Below are 22,725 nucleotides of genomic sequence, written 5' to 3'. Positions count from 1 at the left end.
CTCCAGTTTCCAATAACGCATTCCTCATTTCCATCTGAGACCTCTTCAGAATGGTCTTTACCTTTCATACTTCTACCAGTTCAGGATTATTTCTCTCTAAGAGATTGAGGCAGTCTCTATAGCACTCTTCTTTTCAAGCTCTCATCCTTGTCCTTGACAGTTTGTTCAGCACAACAAAGACTTTTTCTAGCTGGTACTTAGAAACTCTTCCATCCTCTATCCATCATCCAGTTCCAAAACCATTTCCATATTTTAAAGTACTTATTTATTACAGCAGTACCCCCACTTCTTGGTACCAATTTCTGTCTTAGCTCAGGCTGATATCTTAGAATACCATAGATTCGGTGACTTATAAACAACAGAAATTTATTTTTCACAGTCCTACAGGCTGGAAAGTCCGAGATCAAGGTACCAGTAGATTCGGTGTCTGGTGAAGAGGTCCCCCTTCCCAGATCTTAGATGGTCATCTTCTTGCTGTGTCATCACGTGGCAGAAGGTGTGATGGAGCTCTCTAGGGTCTCTTATAAGGGCACCAATGCCATCTATGAGGGCTTTATCCTCATGACCTAATCACTTTCCAAGGACCCCACCTCCAAATACTGTCATATTGGGAGTTAGGTTTCAATGTGTGAATTTTGCAGGGAGATACAGTCCTTCAGTCTTTAGCAATATGATTATTGGCCATTTGGATATTCTTTGTGTGAAATATCTCAAGTTTTTTAACCATTGTTCTGTTGTGTTTTGTCTTTTTTTTTTTAATTGATTTAAGCCCCCACCCTGAATTCTAGTCCTATTGTTGTGTAACATGTTACTTAAGACTGAATAGTTTAAAACAACAATAAATATTCATTATCTTACAATTTCTATGGATCAGGATTTGGGAATAGTCGATTGGATTGGTTCTGGTTCCAGACCTCTCAGGAGGCGACAGTCTGATGTCAGCTGTAGCTGTAATCATCTAAAGGCCTGACTAGGGCTGAGGATCCAGTTCCAACACTGCACTCACATGGCTTGTAAGTTGGTGCCGGCTGTTGGAAGGAGGCCTCAGTTCCTTTCCCATGCGGTCTTCTTCTGAGGGCTGCTCGAGCATCCTCATGACATGGTGGTTGGCTTCCCTAAGAGTGAGTGATCTAAGAGAGCAAAATGGTAGGCGCAACGCCCTTTATGTGCTTGCTTGGAAAGTCACACACCCTCACCTCCATCATATTCCATGGTCACCCAGACCAGCCTTGATTCGATGTGGGTGGGAACTCGCCACACATGAGCATGAATACATGAAGAGGAGAATCATGGAGGGCCATCTTGGAGGCTGGCTGCCACTCAAATCCTTTGTCATATCAAGTCATTTTAGGAGAATAAAAAAAAGGAAAAAGGAAAAGGTCCTTTGGAATGTGCCATCGATCATGCTAAGATGTCTTCCCTTTTCATCTAACTGACTACTTGGCCATTCTTCAAGACTCAGTTGAAGCCCCCAGTGCGTCAGTCTCTCTCTGGCTACATTTTTATGTGCTTGGACCTGCAGGGTAACATGAGACACTGCCTGCCAACTGACAAAGTCATGCCTGATATCCTGCCTGAGTTCTTTTTTAATTAAGATTTTAATCCTGTTTTGAAGCAAGCATCTTTGGGAGGATGCAGTGTTATGATTTACCATGAGTCACGGATCCCTTAGTTATTAAAGGATCATCCAAGAGGTGGTTTTCAGGTTAACAAGAGGCACCAGGCACCTGTGCTGATAAGGAGATGAGGAATTTCTTACTTAGATAAGGGGAACCCAGCAACGGAGCAGGGACTAGGGAGAGTCAAGAGAGGTGCCTTGGAAGGAAAATTTAAGGAAGCACTTGCTCTCAAGTCATGTATGTACAGGGTCTGCACCTGAGAGTGAGAGCCTCCTTAAATTTTGTGCCCTGGATGCCTTGTTTCGCCCTAGACCTGATACTGGCTGGAAGCTCGGGTGGCACACAGTGCTGTGTCCATCTTACCTAGGCCTGGCCCATGCACACACAATAATGGTCACAATCTTAACAATGACAACTTTAGGTTAAACGATATGCTACTGCCATTTTTTTTCAGCAATTTCATGTGGTTTGACTTCATATCATGTGCTAATTTGTTAATTCTCAGGTACTTTGCTCACTTATTAATCCTTAAAACAACTTCTGCAAGCCAGGCATCATTCCCATTTTACAGCTAGGGAAAGTAAGAATTATAGAAGCTATAAAACTCACCCAAGTTCATACGACTGGTAAGAGGTAGTGGCAGAATTCCAAAGCAAGTTGGTCTAAGTCACATGCCTCAGCTCATTCTCTCTCACCATGCTGGGTGTTTCTACAGGAAGATAGAAATTGACAGCTATGGGTGTGGTGTAACTTGAGGCCATCTGAGCAGAGGTTTGCTCTGTGACATTAGCAATGACCCGTATTGACCCATGTTATTCAAACCTATTAGTGTCATCTCGAGTGGAGCACAGACATTTAAGCATTTACAGAAGATGGCATGGGCAGAGCGAGCTAATAAAAAGTCCTCATGAGTGACTAATTGCAGTTTAGAGAGATCTTACATGTGGGGCAAAGTGAATCTATGTCTGCAGAGAGCTGCAAAAGGATGATTTTTATTTTATATTTTTCTAGATGAGAAAGTGATTTTATTGATAAACATGGCCATTGTGAAATTCTTTTTGAGCCTTGAGAGTTACAAGTTTTAGCCTATAGGAAAAGAAAAAAAGCCATTTTTGTGGAATCATTATCTCTTGCCTTTTAAAATGAACCCTATGAAAGTGGGGGTCAAAACTGCGAAAAGGTAGCAATTTCATGTGGTACAACTGAATACGTAATTAAGACCAGGTTCAGCAAATTTTTCCTGCAAAAGGTCAGATAGTAAATATTTTAGGCTTTGCCAGGCATAAGGTCTCTGTCCCACTACTCAATTCTGCTATTGTAGCATGAAAGAAGCCACAGAAAATACGTCCATGAATGCATGTAGCTGTGTTCTATAAAACTTCATAAAAATGGACGGTGGGCTGGATTTCACATTCAGGCCATTATTTGCCAACCCGTGATTGACAAGCAGAATTCCAGCATAATTTAGTATCCTTTTTGCTCTGTACGATTTTGAATTTTCTGTTCTGTGATTTTGTTATTGTTCTTTGTTTTGTTTTTTTACAATTCTTTTAATGCTGAAATGGTGATGATTAAAAAAATATTCTAGATGGTGCAAAACTTCTCTGAAGGGGGAGAAATGGCTTGGCTACGGTGCACACATTTTTGGAAGCCAGCTGTTTTCACTCTGCACCGATAGATGGAAGAGCCATCCATCCGGTCTCATAACAAGTTCCAAGCTTCGACTTGGTATTTCAAAAATAGAACTTGTTGCTGGAACATCTCTACCTTTAAACATTTGGAGAGGATGCTAAATAAATACCACAGGCCAAATATGTCATCTATCCAATGCTGTTATTAGGTAATACATGAGAACCTTTGATTTATGTATCTAAGTACTTAATCGTATGAGTCTAAATAAGAACACTGTGTGCGGGGAATGAATGCCAAAAGAATGAATGAATGAATATGGCTTTACCTGAATGTAATGGAGGATACCAGTGTGTGTGTATTGACTCATACTGGCATGGTGATCACTGGCACGGGCTCAGATTTCAGGTCTGATTCCCCTATTGAACCCTGGGCAAATTGTTTGGCTGATCTCCTCTCATCTCCTTGCTCCCTCATCTTTAAAATAAAAAGGCTGGATGAGATCAGAGGGTTGCTAACAGATGCCTCCAGCAGCCAGGCTAAGAATATAAATATAATGTAAAACAACAGATGTTAAGTTGATTGTACTATAATGTGCTTTCTTTTGCAGCTCTTTAAAAAATTAAGATTAATTTTAGAGAAGTTTTAGGTTCATGGCAAAATCAAAGAGAAGGTACAAAAATTTTCCCATATGCCCCTAGCTCCCGCGCATGCACAGCCTCCCCCATGGCCAACATCCCCTCCCAGAGTGGGGCATTTGTTATAACTGATGACTCTACATTGATACATCATAATTACTCAAAGTCCATAGTTTACATTACAACATTCTGGTTCACTCTTGGTGTTGTACATTCTATGGGTTTGGGCAAATGTGTTATGACATGTATCCACCATTACGGTATCATATAGAATATTTTCATTGCCCTAAAATTATTCTGTGTTCCATCTGTTCATCTTTTCCTCTTTACCTCCCAACCCCTGGCAACCACTGATCTTTTTACTGTCTTCATAGTTTTGCCTTTTCCAAAATGTCATATAGTTGAGATCATACAGCATGTAGCCTTTTCATATTGGCTCCTTTCGCTTAGTAATATGCATTTACAGTTCCTCCATGTCTTTTCATGGCTTGATGAGTCTTTTTTTTTAAAGCACTGAATAATATTTCACTGTCTAGGTGTATCATAGTTTATCTGTTCACCTACTGCAGGGCATCTGGTTGCTTCTAAGTTTTGGTAATAATGAATGAAGCTGCTATAAATCTGTGTGCAGGATTATTATGTGGACTTGAGTTTTCAGTTCTTTTTGGTACATATCAAGGAGCGTAACTGCTGGATTGTACAGTAAAAGTACGTTTAGCCTTGTGAGAAACTGCTAGACTGTCTTCCAAAGTGGCTGCACCACTTTGCATCCCCACCAGCAACGAACGAGAGTTCCTGTGGCTCCACATCCTTGCCAGCTTTTGGTGCTGTTGGTGTTCTGGGTTGGGGCCGCTCTAATAGGTGTGTAGTGGTAACTCACAGTTGTTTTAACTTGCATTTCCCTGATGACATATGATGTGGAGCATCTTTTCACTTATGCTGCCTTTTAGAACAAGATAGAGGATAAATAAACTACTTGCAAAGTTTATCTTTGAACCATGGGTTGCTAAAGTTTGGACCATAGGTAACTAAAATAGGGTTTCTCTACCTCCTCACTGTTGACATTTAGGCCAGATATATATATATTTTTCTGTTGTTTGGGGAGCTCTGCATTAGAAAATGTTTGGCATATCTCTGGCTTCTACCCACTAGATGCCAGTAGCACCCATCCCCATCCTCCGAGTAGTGGCAATCAAAGATATCTCCAGATACTTACAAGTACCAAGTGCCAGATAGGTACATTGCTGATTCTCCCTGGGGCCAAAATCATCCCTAGGTAAAAACCCCTAAGGTTTTGAGGTTTTGAGGTTACTGTGAAAACACAGGTTTTGGGGCATAAACTATATCAGTGCTATTCAATGCTGTTGAGCATCAGCATTATTTGGGAACTTGTTAGAAACGCAGGTTCACGGTCCCCACTCATTCAGATTCTGTGGGCATAGGGCTCAGGAATTAGTGTTTTAGCAAGCTCTCAGGGTGTCTTATGCTCTCCCAAGTCTTAGCACCACTGGAGCAGATTTTCAGGGGAGCAGTTTTGGTTTCTGCCCTCCTGAATGCAACATCGTGAATGGGAGTGATCAGGATCTAACTGGTGGGGTAGAGAGCAAATTTCTGGAGTAAGATGAACAGAAGCACACTGTATTTTTCATCAATAAGGGGAAAGAAGGGAGAGGAAGTCTAGATTTTAATGGCATGTGATGAATGATCTTTAAGGATTTAAAATAATATGGATTTCCTAAAATGAATTCTACTGGCTGCTTACCTGTATGTAGTATCCAGGCTCTCTTAATTCGCTTGGACCATATGTCTTTAGTGAGTAGACACCAGTCACACTGACTGCCTGCTCCAAAATAATCTCCCCAGTGACTGTGACTCCGGTACCTCCTCTGCTTCTGGCGACAGAAATTCGCTTTCTCTTCACTCCCTACCCACTGTCTCCAGTAGAACACACTTTCACCTCCCCTCCCTCAACCAGGAGTTAGTACACAACCCAAACCAGACCAATCAGAATCCCCTGTGATTTTTCAAACAAGATCAAGTAAATCGACTTGAGAGAATGACTCTCATGAATAGAGAGGACAGAGGTGGAAACGGAGAAAGCTTATGGAGTTTGAACTGGTTCCAGTTGCTCCTACTCCTTCCTATGGTTTGAGTGTGTGTGTTAATAAATACCTTCTCATTTTGCCTTAGGCTGCTTGAGTCAGCTTTCCAGCACTTGTAAGCAGAGTCCTGACTAATAATACACAACTCAGCAATGTAATCTGACAAATATGATTTCCTGGCACCTACTAAGGATTATGACCTGGATTTAGGATTGTAAAATACATTGTAGAATAATCCTAATCCTAATTTTCTCTTGACAGACGTTCATGAATATTTATCACAGGGACAAAGCATTTTCTGTAGAAAGGTAGTAAATGTTTTAGGTTTGGGGGTCATACCATCCTGTCACAACTAGTCAACTCTTGCTACTAAAGAGGAAAATTGGCCATAGAAAATATGTAAATAAATGGGTGTGGCTATGTTCCAATAAAACTTTATTTACAAAAACAGGCATATAGTCTGAGTTACCAGCTCCTAATTTAAACAAAACCAGCAGGTCAACATCTCAATGCTAATAAAAGTCTCCTACATGAACCTACCATCACTTTACGTGATAAAGACCAAAGAGGACTACAGTATTATTCTATGGAGACAGCATGAAAGGAGAAAAGGAACAAATGTTACTTGGAATAAAATCGACATCCTCAAATGTTCTCACATCCACAGGAACACATATATGTGCTAGGAAATGATTCCAGGACAATAAGCCAAGTAGGATTGTCTTAATGCTTGAATTCATAGCTTGAATTAGAGCTTGACTTACACAGCTGCTGGTAGAGCCAGTGGAAGATGGGTTGGTACTTACCTATTATACAGAGCCTCACTTTACTAACATAGTTCTTTCTGTGGAAGCTAAGGAAGTAGAACATCGCTGAAGCCTGATGTGGCTGAGACTCCTTGAAGTGACCTTTATCACACTGAGTGGTCCCCAGTTTACTCTGATTTGAGGGTAGTAAAGACAAATGAGAACTGCTTTGCACTGGATCAATTCTGGAACTCCCTGGATATTTGGATTTCCCTCTGAAATGGGTCAGGAGAAGAAAGAGTGCCCTGACCCACTTCTGTGCTTATCACAGGAGAATGACTGGCTTCCCAGCAAGCACTGGGGCAGGGCCAGGTAGTCACTGCACCTTCCTTCAAAGGGAAGACATGATTCCCACATGACCTGACTTGTTGGTAAGTCTTCCTCTCCCCTGACAGGGCTGACTCCTGGGATGATTGTAGCCAAGACACCCTAAGAGCTATTTCAAAAAGAGAAGGTTGTGTTAATTACTCCCCAGGGGTAGCAGAAACTTGCCTGAGAATTTAGTCTGGGAGCCTAAGGGCACACTCTAGGAGTGAAAGCTGGAAGAAAGCTAACAGCTGAGGCTTCTGGGAAGGACACCCAGGAGAAAGTCTAGAATGAGAGCCAGGTAAGGAGAAACTAGAACAGAGCTTGGAACTTACCCACAAATGGGAGGTTCTGGGAAACCGAGCCAGGACTGGAGCATAAAAATCAGGATTTGGGGTTTGAGGATGAGCAAGAATAATCTAAACTGAGTTTGAGTTTTCCCCAAAGCCTAAGCCAACAGAGGTCCATTGAATATCCCTGAGGTGGAGGCAGCAGCCTGGTCCTCAAAACTTCAATATGCACAAGAGTCATTTGAAGAGATCAAAAAGCAGATTACTGTCCCTCCCCTTCAGGAATCCAGATTCAGTTAAAGCTAAAACGGGATTTGGGAGTTTACATTAAAAAAAAAAAAAAACATTCCAGTTAATTCTGATGTGCTGGTCCTTGATCCACGCCTTTAGAAAGACTGGACATAAAAAGATAAAATTATGTCTTCCCTGCTGTCATACCTGTAAGTCCACAACCTGGACCTTTTCATGTGTTTAGTATTTTTAATCTTAAAAGCACTTTTGCACCTATGATTTGCTATAATTTTCCCCCAACAACGTTCTGAGGTAGAAATTTTTATAATCATGTTGCAGGCAAAGAAACTGAGGTTCCCAGCACTTCATGTACAGTAATAAGTGGCCAAGCTCACCGTATTGAGATATATACCCAGACCTTCTGAGCATACGGTCAGTGCTTTTGCCCCATTATAGCTTATGATAGTGTAAAATATTAAAATTTATAGAATCTAAAAATCTTACCAGATCTCTTGGGTGTTTGAGGACCGTAATGACTTAGGGTGAGATCGGGCTCCTTTCTGTCTTATATATAAAATATATGCAGTGTGGTGGGACAGCCCTAGGTAGAGATAAAAGCTTTAAAGGCAAGGTCAGGGTGGTTTGAGGAAAGAGTGAAAAGGATAAGAAGGCTCTAGTGAAAAGACCAGTGGTTGCACAGTTGCTGGTCTAGCTCACAGTCTAGGGTCAGAAAAACTGGAGTTGGCAAGATTTACAGCGACAGGGAAGATCCAAGAAGGACTCACGGCCAGTCAAGGGGAGCTTTGGGCAACCTGAGGAGATATGGTTTTCTTGCCACTCTCCATCACCTAGGCCTAGATCCTGCGGGTTCAAGTAGGAGGCTTTAGGGTTAGTAGAGGAAGCTAGAACCTCATCTTCTGGGTAGACTTCTGTAGAATCGGCCATCTTCAATAGGCTGCTGTTTGGTTTGCCCTCTGAATTAAGGAAGGGATTGATCTCAATCTTCTAAATAGTCCCTCCTTTGTGGTTACCATCCAGGGAGAGGGTAGAGGTCCTGGCAAATAAGGTTCCCATAGCCGCACGTCTTAGAGATACCTCCATCTAACACCTTGATACTCAAAGTGCGGTCCACAGCCCAGCCAGCATCAGCAACACCAGTGAGCTTGTCAGCAATGCAGAATCTCAGGTCCTGCCCCAGACCTACTGACTGGATCAGAATCCGCATTTAACAAGACCCCCGGGTGATCTGTGTGTGCATTAAATCTGAGACTCTAAAGCAGACATCCTGTCTCTAATTTGCATTCTTACCAATACATTGGTAGAGCCTGTTGGGATTAGATCGGCCTCCAACATCAGGAGCAAGATAGCAATTTCTAGCAATTTTAACTATTTTCCTAATCATCCCAGGCTATTTACTTTACTAGAAAGTAAAGACGAACAACAGGCTTAGGAAGAAAAAAAAAGACAACAAAAAGCTATTTAATTTTAATAAATATTCATTAGTATTCACTTATATCCCCACTCTCTTCCAAAACAATTTAATAGCTTACAAATATGAGTAGTGGTAGCAAGTTTTATTTTCCAGAAAACAGACACAGCAATATTTCTCACCCTTTTCAGAACCTTGACATTCCCCTATTAAAAGATAGAATCTATTTCTCTTCTTTGGGAAGGACTAGGTGACTCCTCTTAGGAAAGAATGTGGCAGAAATGATGCTGCCTGACTTCCAAGGCCGGGTCGTAAAAGGCAATAATAGCTTCTGAGATTCATTCTTAACTTAGGATATCACCCTTGGTACTCAGCCACCATGTTGGCCATATGGCGAGGCGACTTGGAGGTGTTAGGGCCATAGTCCCAGCTGTTTTTGTCTTTCCATCTAACAGCCAGCATTAACTTCCACACATCTGAGTGAGCAAATCTTCAGATGGTTCCAGCCACCAGCCTTTGAGCAGCCCCAGCTTATGCGAAGTGGAACAGAGACCAGCTGTCTTGTCAAGATCTGCCCAAAGTGCATATCTGTGAGCAAAATAAATGTCGATGTGTTTTTAAGCCACTAAGTTTGGGGCTGATTTGGTACATGGCACTAGATAACTGAAACACTACTATAAACTCATACCACAGTTGTAAGAATTAGGTGAAAAGAAAATGAGATAAGAAAAATAATAAGTTAAAGAATAAAGAGTTTGGAGGTAATCAAAGCTTTCTTAAGTTTTGAAATATGAGTATTTTGTTGTTGTTTTTGTCTAAGCTTTCCTGACAAAAAGGAACATAGTTTAAGGCAGTGCTTCTCAAATTTTCATATGCAAACGAATCACCCAGAAGTCTTATTAAAATGCAGATTCTGATTCAACACTCCTGGGGTGAAGCCCAAGAGGCTCTGTTTAACAGACTCTCAGGTGATGTCAAAACTGCTGTTCGTGGAACCAGACTTTGAAAAGTAAGTATGTAAAGTATCTTTGACAACTTTTCTGTAATATATAAAAATAAATTCATAATGCTGTTTCTTAGATTGATCCTTCATTGTAGAATAAATACATAGGGCAGAAGGAAATTCACTAAGTGATCTATGTGGTGGTCCAAGCAATGAAGGTCAAGTACAAAGCTTGCTAACAGATTGGCTTGGTTCAAGGGTAAATTTTAGAATATCTGAAGATGGACTTCATTTCTTTTAAGCAATCCTCCGACAATACTATTTCTTATCAATGTGCTTTTGATAAGGTTTGCAGATTAGACTGTTCAAGGTTAATATCCCTGATGTGAACATGGTGCCAGACATGTTCTGATGCCAATTAAGGGATGATACATATATCTTGACCGTCAAAAAGAGGGTAGAGGTTAGGTCATTTAAGGAAATTTAAAATGCCAACTCAAGACAGATGTTTGGCTGAATATCCACACAGCCATCACTTTGGGAAGAAAAATCAAGAGCATGTCTGTGGAAAGGATCAATAAATACCCCCCTCAGCAAATGGTTCTGGACTATTCTAACCTATAGATCGATTGATGGCCAAACCCTCAAAAGTGGGCCACTGAGCACTCAGAGGAACCCCACAAAATAAGTGTTATCTCCTCTGTTGGAGACATTTTATACTGAGCTTGACCTTCAAAGTTATAAAAATATAGGTTTGGCATGGGCTCATAGGCTCAGTATAAGTTAGCCCTTCCTATTTCCATTTATAGTGGCAAAGGCTGAGGAATGACCAAAAGAAGCTACAAATGACCAAATGTTTTCCTTCACACATTTCTCTAAAAGGGTTATGACAGCTGTTGATTAGAGACAGAAATTCCTAAAACTTGCCTGTTCTTCATGGAGAATAGTGAACTCGGAAAGTCAGGCTTCCAATTCAAAGGAGGAAATAGGCAAAGAACGAAAAAGGGATATCCAGTGAATGAGGTTGGATCCATAATCTGGGGAAAAAGGAGAATTTCACTTTCTAAAACCAGAATGGACTGTGGTCTGGGCCCAAGCAGGTGGCGATACACCCAGAACGCAGACTGGGTATAGCATCCCATGATGGAATGCATGTGAAAGTCATTCTAAACCCACTGCTAGCTTATAGATTCAAAAATGGACAAGGATAGGGGCCGGTGAGATAAAGAAAGTGCTGGAAGAGATAAGAAACCATCAGAAGAAGTAGGCAGACCATGACCAACTTTGTACAGACAGAATTGGGTTCTCAGCATTAAAGGAGATTTTTATCTGTCATTATTTTAAACTCAGGGCCTCAGAAAACCTTGAAAATTCTTTAGCATAATGAAATGATGGTGTTTATTATCAAAATGAGAAAGTGCCCATATTTAGTCAATTAAAGAAAGGTATAGTTTATAAATTTAATCTAAGGATCAAGTGATCACTAAAGGAATGGGCAGCTTCACCCAATAGTGAGATAACCATTTCTGGAAGCATTTAAGGCTGGACGAACAGCTACTAGAACAGCAGTCCCCAAACGTTGTGGCCCCAGGGACTGGAGCTCTTAGGAGAATCTAATGCTTGATGACCTGAGGTGAGGCCGAAGCAGTGATGCTGGGGAGCGGGTGCAAATCCAGATGAAGTTTTCCTCGCTTGCCCTCTGCTTACCTACTGCTGTGCGGCCCGGTTCCTAACAGGCCACAGACAGGTACCAGTCCACGACCCAGGGTTTGGGGACCTCGGTACTAGACAGAATATTCCTGCATGAGAGAGGGGTATGAACTACACTATTTACAAGGTACCATTAGAGTACAAGTGTCTAGAATTCTCTGACATCTCCAGGCTGCCATTTGGCATTTGTTTAGATCCACAGTGGAGAATTTTACACTGAAGCAAATGTATTAGGTGGAGCCCTCTGTAGTTAAGCCACGAGCAGAAAAGGCTCCAATGAGTATTTTACTCCATCCTTTTACAGTTGAGGAGACCAGGTCCAGTTTTATTCATGATACCTCAATATATACTATAGTGATGGCAAAGCTGACATTAAGAGCTTACATTTCTGTGTTTCTAGTCCATATGTGTGTGTGGTTTTAGGCAATAAACATATTGAATTAACATCATAGTCACTCCTTGCAAATCTAAACTTTACTGTTGAGCTTTTGTTAAATGTGGTTCTATGGAAACCATAGTAAAAGACACTTAAGTTTAATTAGGAAAAATTTCAAAGATACACAAAAGTGGAGAGGATTAAACTTTCATGTACCCTTCACCTAGATTCGACAATTATCAAATTTGGCCACAATTGCTTTCTAGATCCCTTTTTCTCTTTGCCAAAGTATTTTAAATGAAACCCAAATGTTATATTACCTCTAAATATTCCCATATGCAACTCTAAAAAATACAGCCATTTTTCTTACATATAACCACAGAGCTATTCATGATGAAGATAATTAATACCCAAAACATACCTAGTCTATAATCAAATTTTCCCCAATTGTCTTCAAAATCTCAATCTCTCTTTCGAAGCAAAAAATAAAAACCAAATAAATAAGGCAATTATTAACTCTAGAAAGAACCATTAGAGGAAGGAGGTATAATCTTGTCTATGAATAATATTTATATAGCCATTACAACATAAATACTGAATATTGATGAATAAAAAGTTATCATGTATATTAGGGAGAGAAGTAGAGAATTTCCTTATTAAGAAAAGGACAGATAATACCTAAAACTGAATAAATAAGACATACCAAAATAATCAGAGTTTTCTTTCTGTTTTGTTATTCTTGTTTTGTTTGCAATGTGAAATTAAATACCAGAAGAAACCATTGAAAGACTTGAAAATGGCTGCCTCTGGGAAAACAGTCCACATGCAGAGAAGCTATGTTTTTAATTAACTATTCATATGTAGCTCTGTACATATGTAACTTTGATAAAACCAAAAAGTAAAATACTTTTTTACTTTGAAAAAAAGTAATGCATCAGTGACATTTATTCCCTGTGGTTATTCAGCAAAAGTAAAAATGGTTGGAAAAGAAAAGAATATGTAGGTAAGACAAACTAAATGGAATTTTTACAAATGTCAGCATTAGAATTTAAAGTGTCATGAAATAAAAGATGGTAGTTTCTTTTGTTGGTATTTTACTCATTTTATTAAACTATATTCTGAAAAAATAGAGCGTATACTAACTCATTAACGATTTATTGACATTTGATTAAGCATTAAGTACCAAGGTAGGTCCTAGCATTACAAAGCTATAAGAAACCCAGTCTGGTAGAAGAGAGAGATATATAGATCAGTAATTGCATTAAAGATTTATGTGTGCCATAGTGCAGACACGAACAAAGCTTCGCTGACACAAAATATTAGTTCTCCTGGGGCAGAAGTGGGTGCGGGATGAGTTAAGAAAGTCTTCAGAAGATGACGTTTGAAGTGAACCTTTTCCCCAAGCTCGCTTTGCCTTTGAGTACTCCCTGCTTATACACTGAAAATAGCAAAACAGTTTTCCTCATTCTCTTTTCTTTTTTCTGGGTTTTTCTCTGACATTTTTTTTCATTTAGAAAAATAAAAATATATGAGTTTTTAAAGCATACTTCTAAATAGACTAATGAGCCTTAGTTTAGGAAAAGATTTGCTTCTCCACTCTGACTTGAAAATCTATTGTTCACCCATAGGAATTAAAATTATGTCAATAGGAAAGAGGAGAGACATTCGAGGTTAAATAAAACACTTTCATTTTACACACTAGGCAACTCAGGTGATAAACACAAATATTACATCGTTTATAGGTTTTGGGAAGAAGGACAATTTGATTTGCTTGTTCAGCCGTAATAATATTAAAAAGTTATATTCATTCTTCTAAAGTTTAGCTTTGTTAGAGTTTACTGATAAATTTCACTTTCTGAGGAAAAAAAAAACATTTGCCTGGTACAAAAATAAGAATGCATAGCTGTCGTGTGGGGGAAAGCTCCCTGGAGTTTCTGTCTGCCACATCCCACCCAGTTTCTACCACCCACTGCCACCCCCAGGTAAATACTGTCCTTTGTTTAGTATGTACTTTTTTTTTTTCTTTCAGAATTTTGACCAAACATGAACATTGATTCTTATTTCCTTTTTAAAGTAGAAATATTTCTCCAACCCATGTGCTTTAGGCACGGCCATTTGACTTGTTTTGGCCAATGCAATGTGAACAAATAATATATAAGATGTCTGAGCAGAAGCTTTAGTGCATTTCTGTGGTTCAGGTCTTTTCACTGTGCTTCTGTCCTTCGCTGGAACAAAATTTCCCAGATGGTGTTTGCTCTTAAGCCCTAGTCCCGGATTTCAAAAACACATGGAGCCAAGCCCAGCAGAGCCTAGCAGAGCCACGGGCCTCATGTAACTTAAACTCCCAAAAAGTGCTGTTATAAGCCAATGAGATCTGGGGTGTGTTTGTGGCTATAGCAATAGCTTACTAATAGAAATACTCACATTTTTTGGAAGCTGAATAACAAATGGTGGAGTAGTAATAGGAGAAAGCAAATGTCTCATAGATCGATAAATACAAATATCCAGATATAATAATCTATTAATACTAAATCTATAGGTGCCAATATCTGGAGATCCGAGTACATGAAATCTAACTCAACAGAAAATCACTCCACCCCCCCGACAGTGAAAATCAAGCCCTACCTCTGCTCACATAGCTACATAAAAACTAAGCAAATGAAAAATGATGTGATTTTCAATCTAGGGGAAGAGTACATAATTATTATATACTATTTGATTCAAAAGCAAATTCTATATATACATATAACATGTATATATACATATATACATAAATGTATATGTACATATATACGTAAATATTGATTTAACCAGAAATTGTGATACTACTTTTGGGAGAATTGGGACATATATAATGAAGGGTATGATCTATTTTTCAGACATATTATACTATTATAGTAGATAAGGATTAAGCATTGGTGAAAGGTAAACACAGGAGAATTTGCCAAAAGAGTTGCATATGGGTGCTTCTGGGGAATGAGACTGAGGATTTGGAACGGTGGGGCAAGGAATTCTTGTTATTCTCATAGGTTTTATAGTATATTTGATTTTAAAACACGTTCACATAATTTTTATTATGCTAATTCTGAGATAGTCTATTTATAAACAAAATTTTAAAAATATATAGATACGCTTGATCAACATATAAAGAAAAAAAGAACCACAACCATCGTTAATTTATTAATGGATAAAATTCAGCATGATCCTTCACAGTCAACTTCTCATGTACATTACACTCAGGTCATTTCAAATCTTAGGCTTTCCTTGAATGCATCCTATTTCTTTACAGTTGCATGCCTTTGCATCTACTGTTCCCTCTGCAGGGAACTCTTGCCTATCCTTCTTCCTGTAAATCCTACTTAGCCACTATGTAGCCCAAATGCTTCCACTGACTCCCCTGCGGGGCCATGGAAACAGCATCATATCTTTGTCTAGCCTCCTATATTATATAGTGCGCACTCATTATAGAATATTTTACCATATTTGTAAACATCTTCCTTTCTCAGAAGCGGTCTTCCAGCAGAGGGTTTATGGAAGTGGCAGGTCATAAAGAAGCCTACAGGCTGTTCCTTTTAAACTCAGCTTCACCTGTCCTCTCTTTTTGTTCATTGGGAGTGGTTTTATCATGGATCCCCAACTCCCAGTACCAGTTCACCAAGCGTTAGGAACTGGGCTGCATAGCGAAGCTTCATCTGTATTTGCAGCCGCTCCCCAGCGCTAGCATCGCCGCCTCAGCTCCGCCTCACATCATCATGCATTAGATTCTCATAGGAGCACCAGTCCCTGGTGCCAAGAAGGTTGGGGATCTCTAGATAGCATCTTTGACCTACCACATTTTGCAGTTACCCAACTATTGAGGCTCATTAAAAACTCAATCATAATATATTAGTTTGCAGCAAAAACAAACAAACAAACAAATAAAAACAGTCTATATTACCCAAGCCAGACAGAAATTTACGTAGGGGTTAAAAAGACAACTAGTCTTTACATTGATAAATTCTTGTGTCTGTCAACAGAAAGCTCCATAGTTTTCCTCAGTTTGTCGCTCCCCGCCTTGAATCACTTATTCTTTGCTAGAAGGCCTCATTTCCCGATGCAGAGAAAACCAAGTATAGCTAGATTTCTGTGGCCTCATTAACGGGTCACTGCTCAGTAGGTCCCCAATACAATGAGAGGAGACACTGAGGCCAGTAAACCACGAGCCACACAATAAAAAATTTAGAGACTAAAGATTTCCTACACCCATCTAAGACACAAATATTTTAACCTTTTAATCGCCTTAGTGTGGACTGAGCCAAAAATATTTGCCCAAATTTGATATATGTTCTTCCCCCAAATCCTGGAGTTATGTAGAAATTCAGCCATCTAATAGCTGGGTTGATATATCTTCAAATGGAGTGTAAAAATGCCAGTGGGTTTTTTCTTCTCGTTCTAGGTTGCTAGAAAGCGGAATAGGTGCGGAATGAATGAAAACTCTGGAAAGTCTCCACAATCAACTAAAAGGTTGGGTAAAGGGAGAATCATCAGAGCATTCAGAGGGTGGACTTCCTCTCTGAGCAGGAAGTCAAAGGGTTCACACGTTCACCGCAGATGTACGTCCAGAACAGGCTTCGCTGGAAACATTTTCACCTTCATCAGGGATGGACTCTTCTTAATGAGAAACAGCTGCCCTTGTAGGGTTTCAGGGAAGTTTCTGTCCCGGTACAAGCCAGAACGCACTGTGATACACACATGGGGTCAAAAACTGTTTTTTGTTTTTTTGGTTTTTTTGTTTTTGTTTTGCCTTTGAACTAGAAGAAGAAAACTGTTACTTCCTGTGACTTTCTGGTGGGCTAAAGATGTCTGCCCACCTGAGGCTGGTTGTTGATTTCTCCTCACCAAGACCTCACTGTCGCCAGTGTGTATTGTTCTGCTTTGTCACTTGTCTTAAGTAAAAGTGAAGCTCTATAATTAGAAAGTCGATGATAGCAAGGAGAAAAGGGCCTGAGCAGCAGGCTGTGCACAAAGCCCCAGGGTGCAGCTGTAACTTACACTGTAATTTTAAATTTAAGTTCAAATTACATGATACCATAACACAGCAACAAAAGGGCCAGGGACACAGAGGAGCCAGCAGGCAAACCTCGGGATGTTAAAACTCGACCTTCCTGTGGGGCAGAAATTTTATTTAAATCTGGGAGAATGTTTCTGAGAACAAATTGCATAAATGATCCAGGCAAAACCAGGAAAGGCTTTTGTGTGACTCCGTGAGCTGATGCAAAGTAGCCCATTGTTTCTGAACAAAAATTGGTAGATGTGCCCTGAATTTGCTTTGGTTTCCTACCTAGAGTCGTGGAAAGTTAAAATTGAAAAACAACCCTAGGATTTAATACACACGACCTTCTACTTTTTGACATATGTGCTATTTGGGAGCAGAGAATTGTCACTCTACAGGCAACAGAGCCCTTAACCCCTCGCCCTGTATTCTAGCTGCCTCACGTGCATCGTGCCTCATCAGAGAATCACTCCCAAAGACACACCTCCCCAACCAAGCTCCCTGTCTGCTGCCCTGCACCCACCATCCCTAAACTCCTTCCTCCCGCCCTAGTTCCAACCTCTCACCAGGTGCCCACCATTAAAACCAGAAGTCGGGTTGCACACTTTCCTCTTCCCCTTTCCAGTGGCTTTATAATCCTGCTGGAATTATTGCTTTAATTAGCCCTGTTCTCTCCAGGCTCTCCCTTCACGTCCTTATCCTCTGTCCCTTGCATTACTGTAATAGTCCTGCGTGGCCGACTAGCCTCCGGTCCCTTTTCCACACGGCTGAGAGAGTTAGCTTTCTATAACCTAACGGCGATTGGGTCATCTATTATTTAGATGGTGTACTCAAAAAGTCTAAGCTAGGGCTCACGAGTTGCCTATAAATCAAGTTTCCTTGCATTTTTACAAGTAGCACAATAGAGGCAAAGCAGCTTAGAAGCCTGAAGTCTGAATCCTGGTTTGATTCCTGCCCTCAGAGCTTTCTATCTCTGGGTGCTGGGAAGTTAATGAATGATCTATGCTGCAGTTCCCTCCTCTGTAACAACAACAACAACAACAAGTAAATAAATCATCTAGAACGGCACTTTCCAGGAAGTAAGCATTTGATAAATACCAGATATTATTGTTAATATTATTATTATATTAAGATCTCTTATTAAAGACACTTATATTCATTAAGCCTTTGCTGAGCAGAGTCTATAGACTATGTTCTAGAAGGAGTTATGAGGCTCGTGAGACTTTCAGGAACCTGGTGTGTAAATCTTAGAACCCTATTTCTAACGGGGTTGGATATAACACTTTGAATTGCAGATATAAGAAACGTCTAAACCTGTAAAGAATTTTTATAGTTTATTTGAGCCAAACTGATAGTATATGCCTGGGAGCAAGACCTCAAATGCTCCTGAGAGTAACACTTTTGCAGCTTCTTTTATGCATTTGAGATTAAAGAGGGGACGCCAGGAAGATTGGACAAAGCAGGATGGGGATTGGGTTACAGGAGAGTTAGCAAGATTCTGTGCCCTGCTGAGGGTCGACACCCTCTTCCAGGGTTATTACTTGTGGTATTTCAAACCTAGGTACACGACAACAATGGACAATGACTTTTCACTAAAGAAGTTATAAGCCTGCGGGTGACTACCCACCATGACCTGCTCAGCTAGGAATTTATAATCAGATCGCCCTGTGAGGTGACTTTCCATAGAACCCTTTTTTTCTAATCCACACAATCTTATGTGAATAAGATCAGGTATCAGTCATTCATTAATCGAATGACTGTCTCTCTGTAATGTGTCAGTCATTGTACCAATATTCAACTTTAATTCCCTTATAATAACGGCAAAGTTCCTAGCATATATTAGAGATAAAAACAAGTGCTTAGCAATGAAACTATTTACTGTTTCAGTCTCTGAAATCAAATAAAATTAAACACGAATCTTGCAAAATCTACAGAAATGAAAAAAAATTAAATGACATTTCATACTTCTCAGAGATTCCTACAATCCCGTCTAAAGATTGCCAAGACCCTAAAATAAATTTTCCAGAACATTCTGGATAACACATTTCTCCTGGTATAAGAAAACGTCTTTGATTTGGGTTTAAAAATGAACTAAATCCAAATGTCACTAAAACCTTCATTTTCCTGTTTTCGCATTCTTTAAAGACAAAGCTTAAGATTTCACAAAGTTATTTGTAGCCACGCCACCCTGAACATGCCTGATCTTGTCTGATCTCAGAAGCTAAGCAGGGTCGGGCATGATTAATACTTGGATGAGAGACCACCTAGGAAGACCAGGTGCTGTGGGTTTTTAAAAAAAATAAAAAAAGATTTCACGAAGTTTTCAGTAGCTGGATATCTATCATGTATTTTAGTCTTAAAAATACTGTTGAGTTCAAAAATAATAAAGTACTGTATAGGAATCTTGTTAAGCAATTGGTAGATAAGAGACAAAACAGCCCAGGGAGAGATGTAGAGATTAGCATATTGAAACAGCTGTTTTCTCAGGGCTGCGAGACAAGGCTTGGATTTGCGCCAGCAGCTTTTCGCAATTCAAATTAGGTTTGTTAAGTGGTTTCAAAGTCTTAGGCCAGGGCCCTGAAGTTAACCTGGAGGTGCCAAGTGAAGTTGCTGATTTCAAAGACGTTTTCACGGTATCGATGAAAACCAAATGACAGAACTAGGCCTTGGACAGTGGGGGCTGAACTCGAAAGAAAATCAAAAAGTCGGTTGGTTGTCCTTTTACCTCCAGCGAGTCAAAGTCATCAAAGGAATGAGAGAAAAGTTTGAGTTTAGGGGGTCGAATCTTAGATGTGGTCTGGACTGCAGTTCGGTGGGATTTCTGGAAACCTCCGTGGGGCTGAGGAATGGGGAGGAGCCCAAGCAGAGGCAGAATCACTGGGGAAGCAGAGCTGGAAATTTCTAGTTGGTGTTTGTCACTGTCATTCAACCCTTTTAACAAATTGCGTTTACTACTAGAGTTTCTGCTGTTGTTTACTGATTATGAAGAGATACAAGAATTTGTAAAATACAGAGAAGCAAAGTCAGAAAATTAAAATTACCTGCCACTCAGAGATCAATTATAACAAATATTTTGGCCTATTTTCTTCCTACCTTGCTTCTCATTCATCCATCTCTCCACCCATCCTTTCATCTCCTCATCATATGCATAGTTCTTCTTATCCAGCTATCTTTCTATCCTTCTACAGTTAGATATCTCTGTCGTTTGTTATATAGAGTTTGCGTTGTCGCCGATTATCAGATGGTTTGACTCCTAACCTTAATTCACGGGGTATTCTGGTTTTGCCAGGAAGGGGGGCACATGGGAATTTACGGCCTTTTAAAACAGTCCCCTCTTATCCGTGGTTTTGTTTGACAGTGTTTCACTGACCCACAGTCACCCACGGTGTGAAAATATTAAAAGGAAAATTCCAGAAATCGACAATTCATAAGTTTTAAATTGCGTGCTGTTCTGAGTAGCTTGATGAAATCTCGTACCATCCTACTCTGTCCTGCCCCGGCCATGACCCACCCCTTTGTCCAGCTCCTCCACATTGTAGATGCTCCTCGTCCATTAGTCACTTAGCAGGCGTCTCAGTTATCAGAATGACGGTCCAGGTACCGCAGTGCTTGTGTTCAAGTAACCTTTATTTTACTTCATAATGCCACATCCACAGAACTTTTATTACAATATATTATTATAGTTGTTCTACTTTATTATGTTATTTTTGGTGCTCTCTTACTGTGCTTAATTTGTAAATTAAACTTTCTCATAGGCATGTATGTATGCATAGGAAAAAACACAGTGTAAATAGGATTCGGTACCAACCACAGTTTCAGGCATCCACTGGGGGTGTTGGAATGTACCCCCCCCACACACACACGGATAAGGGGGGGGACTATTACATTCAATGTTAAAAAATTTTTACAGTCAAGAATTTGGTGTTTTTTCTCAGTTTAACTAAAACAAAAACACAAGACACAGAACTAGAGAGGTTTGCACTGAAGATTTAAAAATATTTTGGCCTGCAAAATTATGTTCCATGGCCTCCTCTTTGCTTGCTCCCTCGCATCCCACCCGATGTGGCTCTCTGGTGGCTCCTTGGGTCTCTGAGAGGTTGCTTCTGAGGGCAGGATTGGAAATGTCTCTGTCAAAATCCCCACAGAGGCATCTCAAAGGATGGGTAATTTATAATTAGTGACAGTAAGTAATTGTGGTTAATGTATCGATAGGTGTCGTATCTATCTATCTATCTATTTTTTTTTTTTTACAAAGTGTTTTATATTCATAAACTCAGCTGAGACTGGTACAAAGATAGTTTAGATTGTGAGTAAAGGTGCCTTGAATTCTACACCAAGTTTTGTCTCAACTATTACCTTTTACAACACTTAAATTCTCTGGACCTCAGTTTCCCTATGTATGAAGGGGAGTGCTGATACCTAGTGGACCAGATACTCGCTAAGACTATTCCTAGATCAGCAGTCACATGTATCATGAAGGTTTTGATGGCTTCATATTGGCCAAATATTGAGGCATTATTTTCATCAGCTGCAGTCAGCGGTGAATTTGCTAAGGGTGCACACTCAAAAAGGAATCAAAGTATATACTAATTTGGGGAGGGGGTGGGTGGTGGTGGAGGGGGAATGCAGGGTTTGTTTCCCCAGGCAAAGTTGTAAAAATCTGCTAATATTGTTCCTCTGTACGTTTCTTAGTTCCTTGAGTGAGGTAAGCTAAGTGAGTAGGGGTATGTGAGTGAGTGAGTGTGTGTGCGCACACACGTGCGTGTAAAAAGATATGAAGGATAATTTATTACATACAGACTTCATGGAGCAACTGGCATCAGTCAGTATTTCTTGAATAGCTCCAGAAACAAACGTAAGATGGAGTAAGCTTGGAGAAAACAGATGCTCTAATGAATTTGGGCCCATGAGGGCCTCCTAAGAGAGCTGTGGTATTTGCTCCCAGAGAGAAGAGCCCGTGACGGCAATGTGTTTCCTGCTTCTCAGGGTTCAGGTTAGCACTCGTGGCTCTAGACCTGGGCACTCAGCCACAGCCATAGCCATAGCCCTGCCACGTACTCAGGGATGGGAGGGGCAGGCCACTCCTGGGAACAGCTTCCTGCTCCCCACTCCTGATGCCGAGTCCAAGAAAAGGAAAAAACAAATTCACCCATGACTCTAATGGAGGTGTTTTCCTCCACGTTTCATTGTTATTGACATAGCCAATCTACAACGATTAATTAAGCAAATACTGGAGACTCACATGCTGTTGGCCTCTTGTTTAAAAGTGACATAGAATTTATTCCCTGTTTCTACATGAGTTACTGAAACGGAAAGTTGCATGACTTATCCGAGGCCACTTGGCAAGCCAGTAGGTTCAACCCCTACATACCTAGCACACACAGTTGGCCTGGGTGGAGGGATTGTGCAGGGATCCTTTGCCTCCTCATCTCACACAGCACCCTGTATACCCATTTGCAAATGCCTAACATTTCCAGAGCTGAGAGTCATTCCTTACAGAGCCCGAAAAGTCCCCCTATTAAGATCCAAACCCTAGGGCAGAGACAACGCTTTGAGCTACTACTACCATACATTTTCTTTAGAGGAATATCTTTTCTCAGATCCCTTTTTTAGA

At 40.3% G+C, this 22,725-nt stretch overlaps 1 pseudogene; it reads left to right on the top strand.

The window, feature by feature from the left end:
• Positions 1–19,281: 19,281 nt before the first annotated feature.
• LOC118607885 lies at positions 19,282–19,400 on the top strand (annotated as a pseudogene).
• Positions 19,401–22,725: the final 3,325 nt, after the last annotated feature.

This window comes from Rousettus aegyptiacus, unplaced genomic scaffold, assembly GCF_014176215.1.
Source record: "Rousettus aegyptiacus isolate mRouAeg1 unplaced genomic scaffold, mRouAeg1.p scaffold_m13_p_9, whole genome shotgun sequence".
Lineage (NCBI taxonomy): Eukaryota > Metazoa > Chordata > Mammalia > Chiroptera > Pteropodidae > Rousettus > Rousettus aegyptiacus.
The sequence above is the reverse complement of the archived record's forward strand: the minus strand, read 5'-3'. Positions and strand labels throughout refer to the sequence as shown.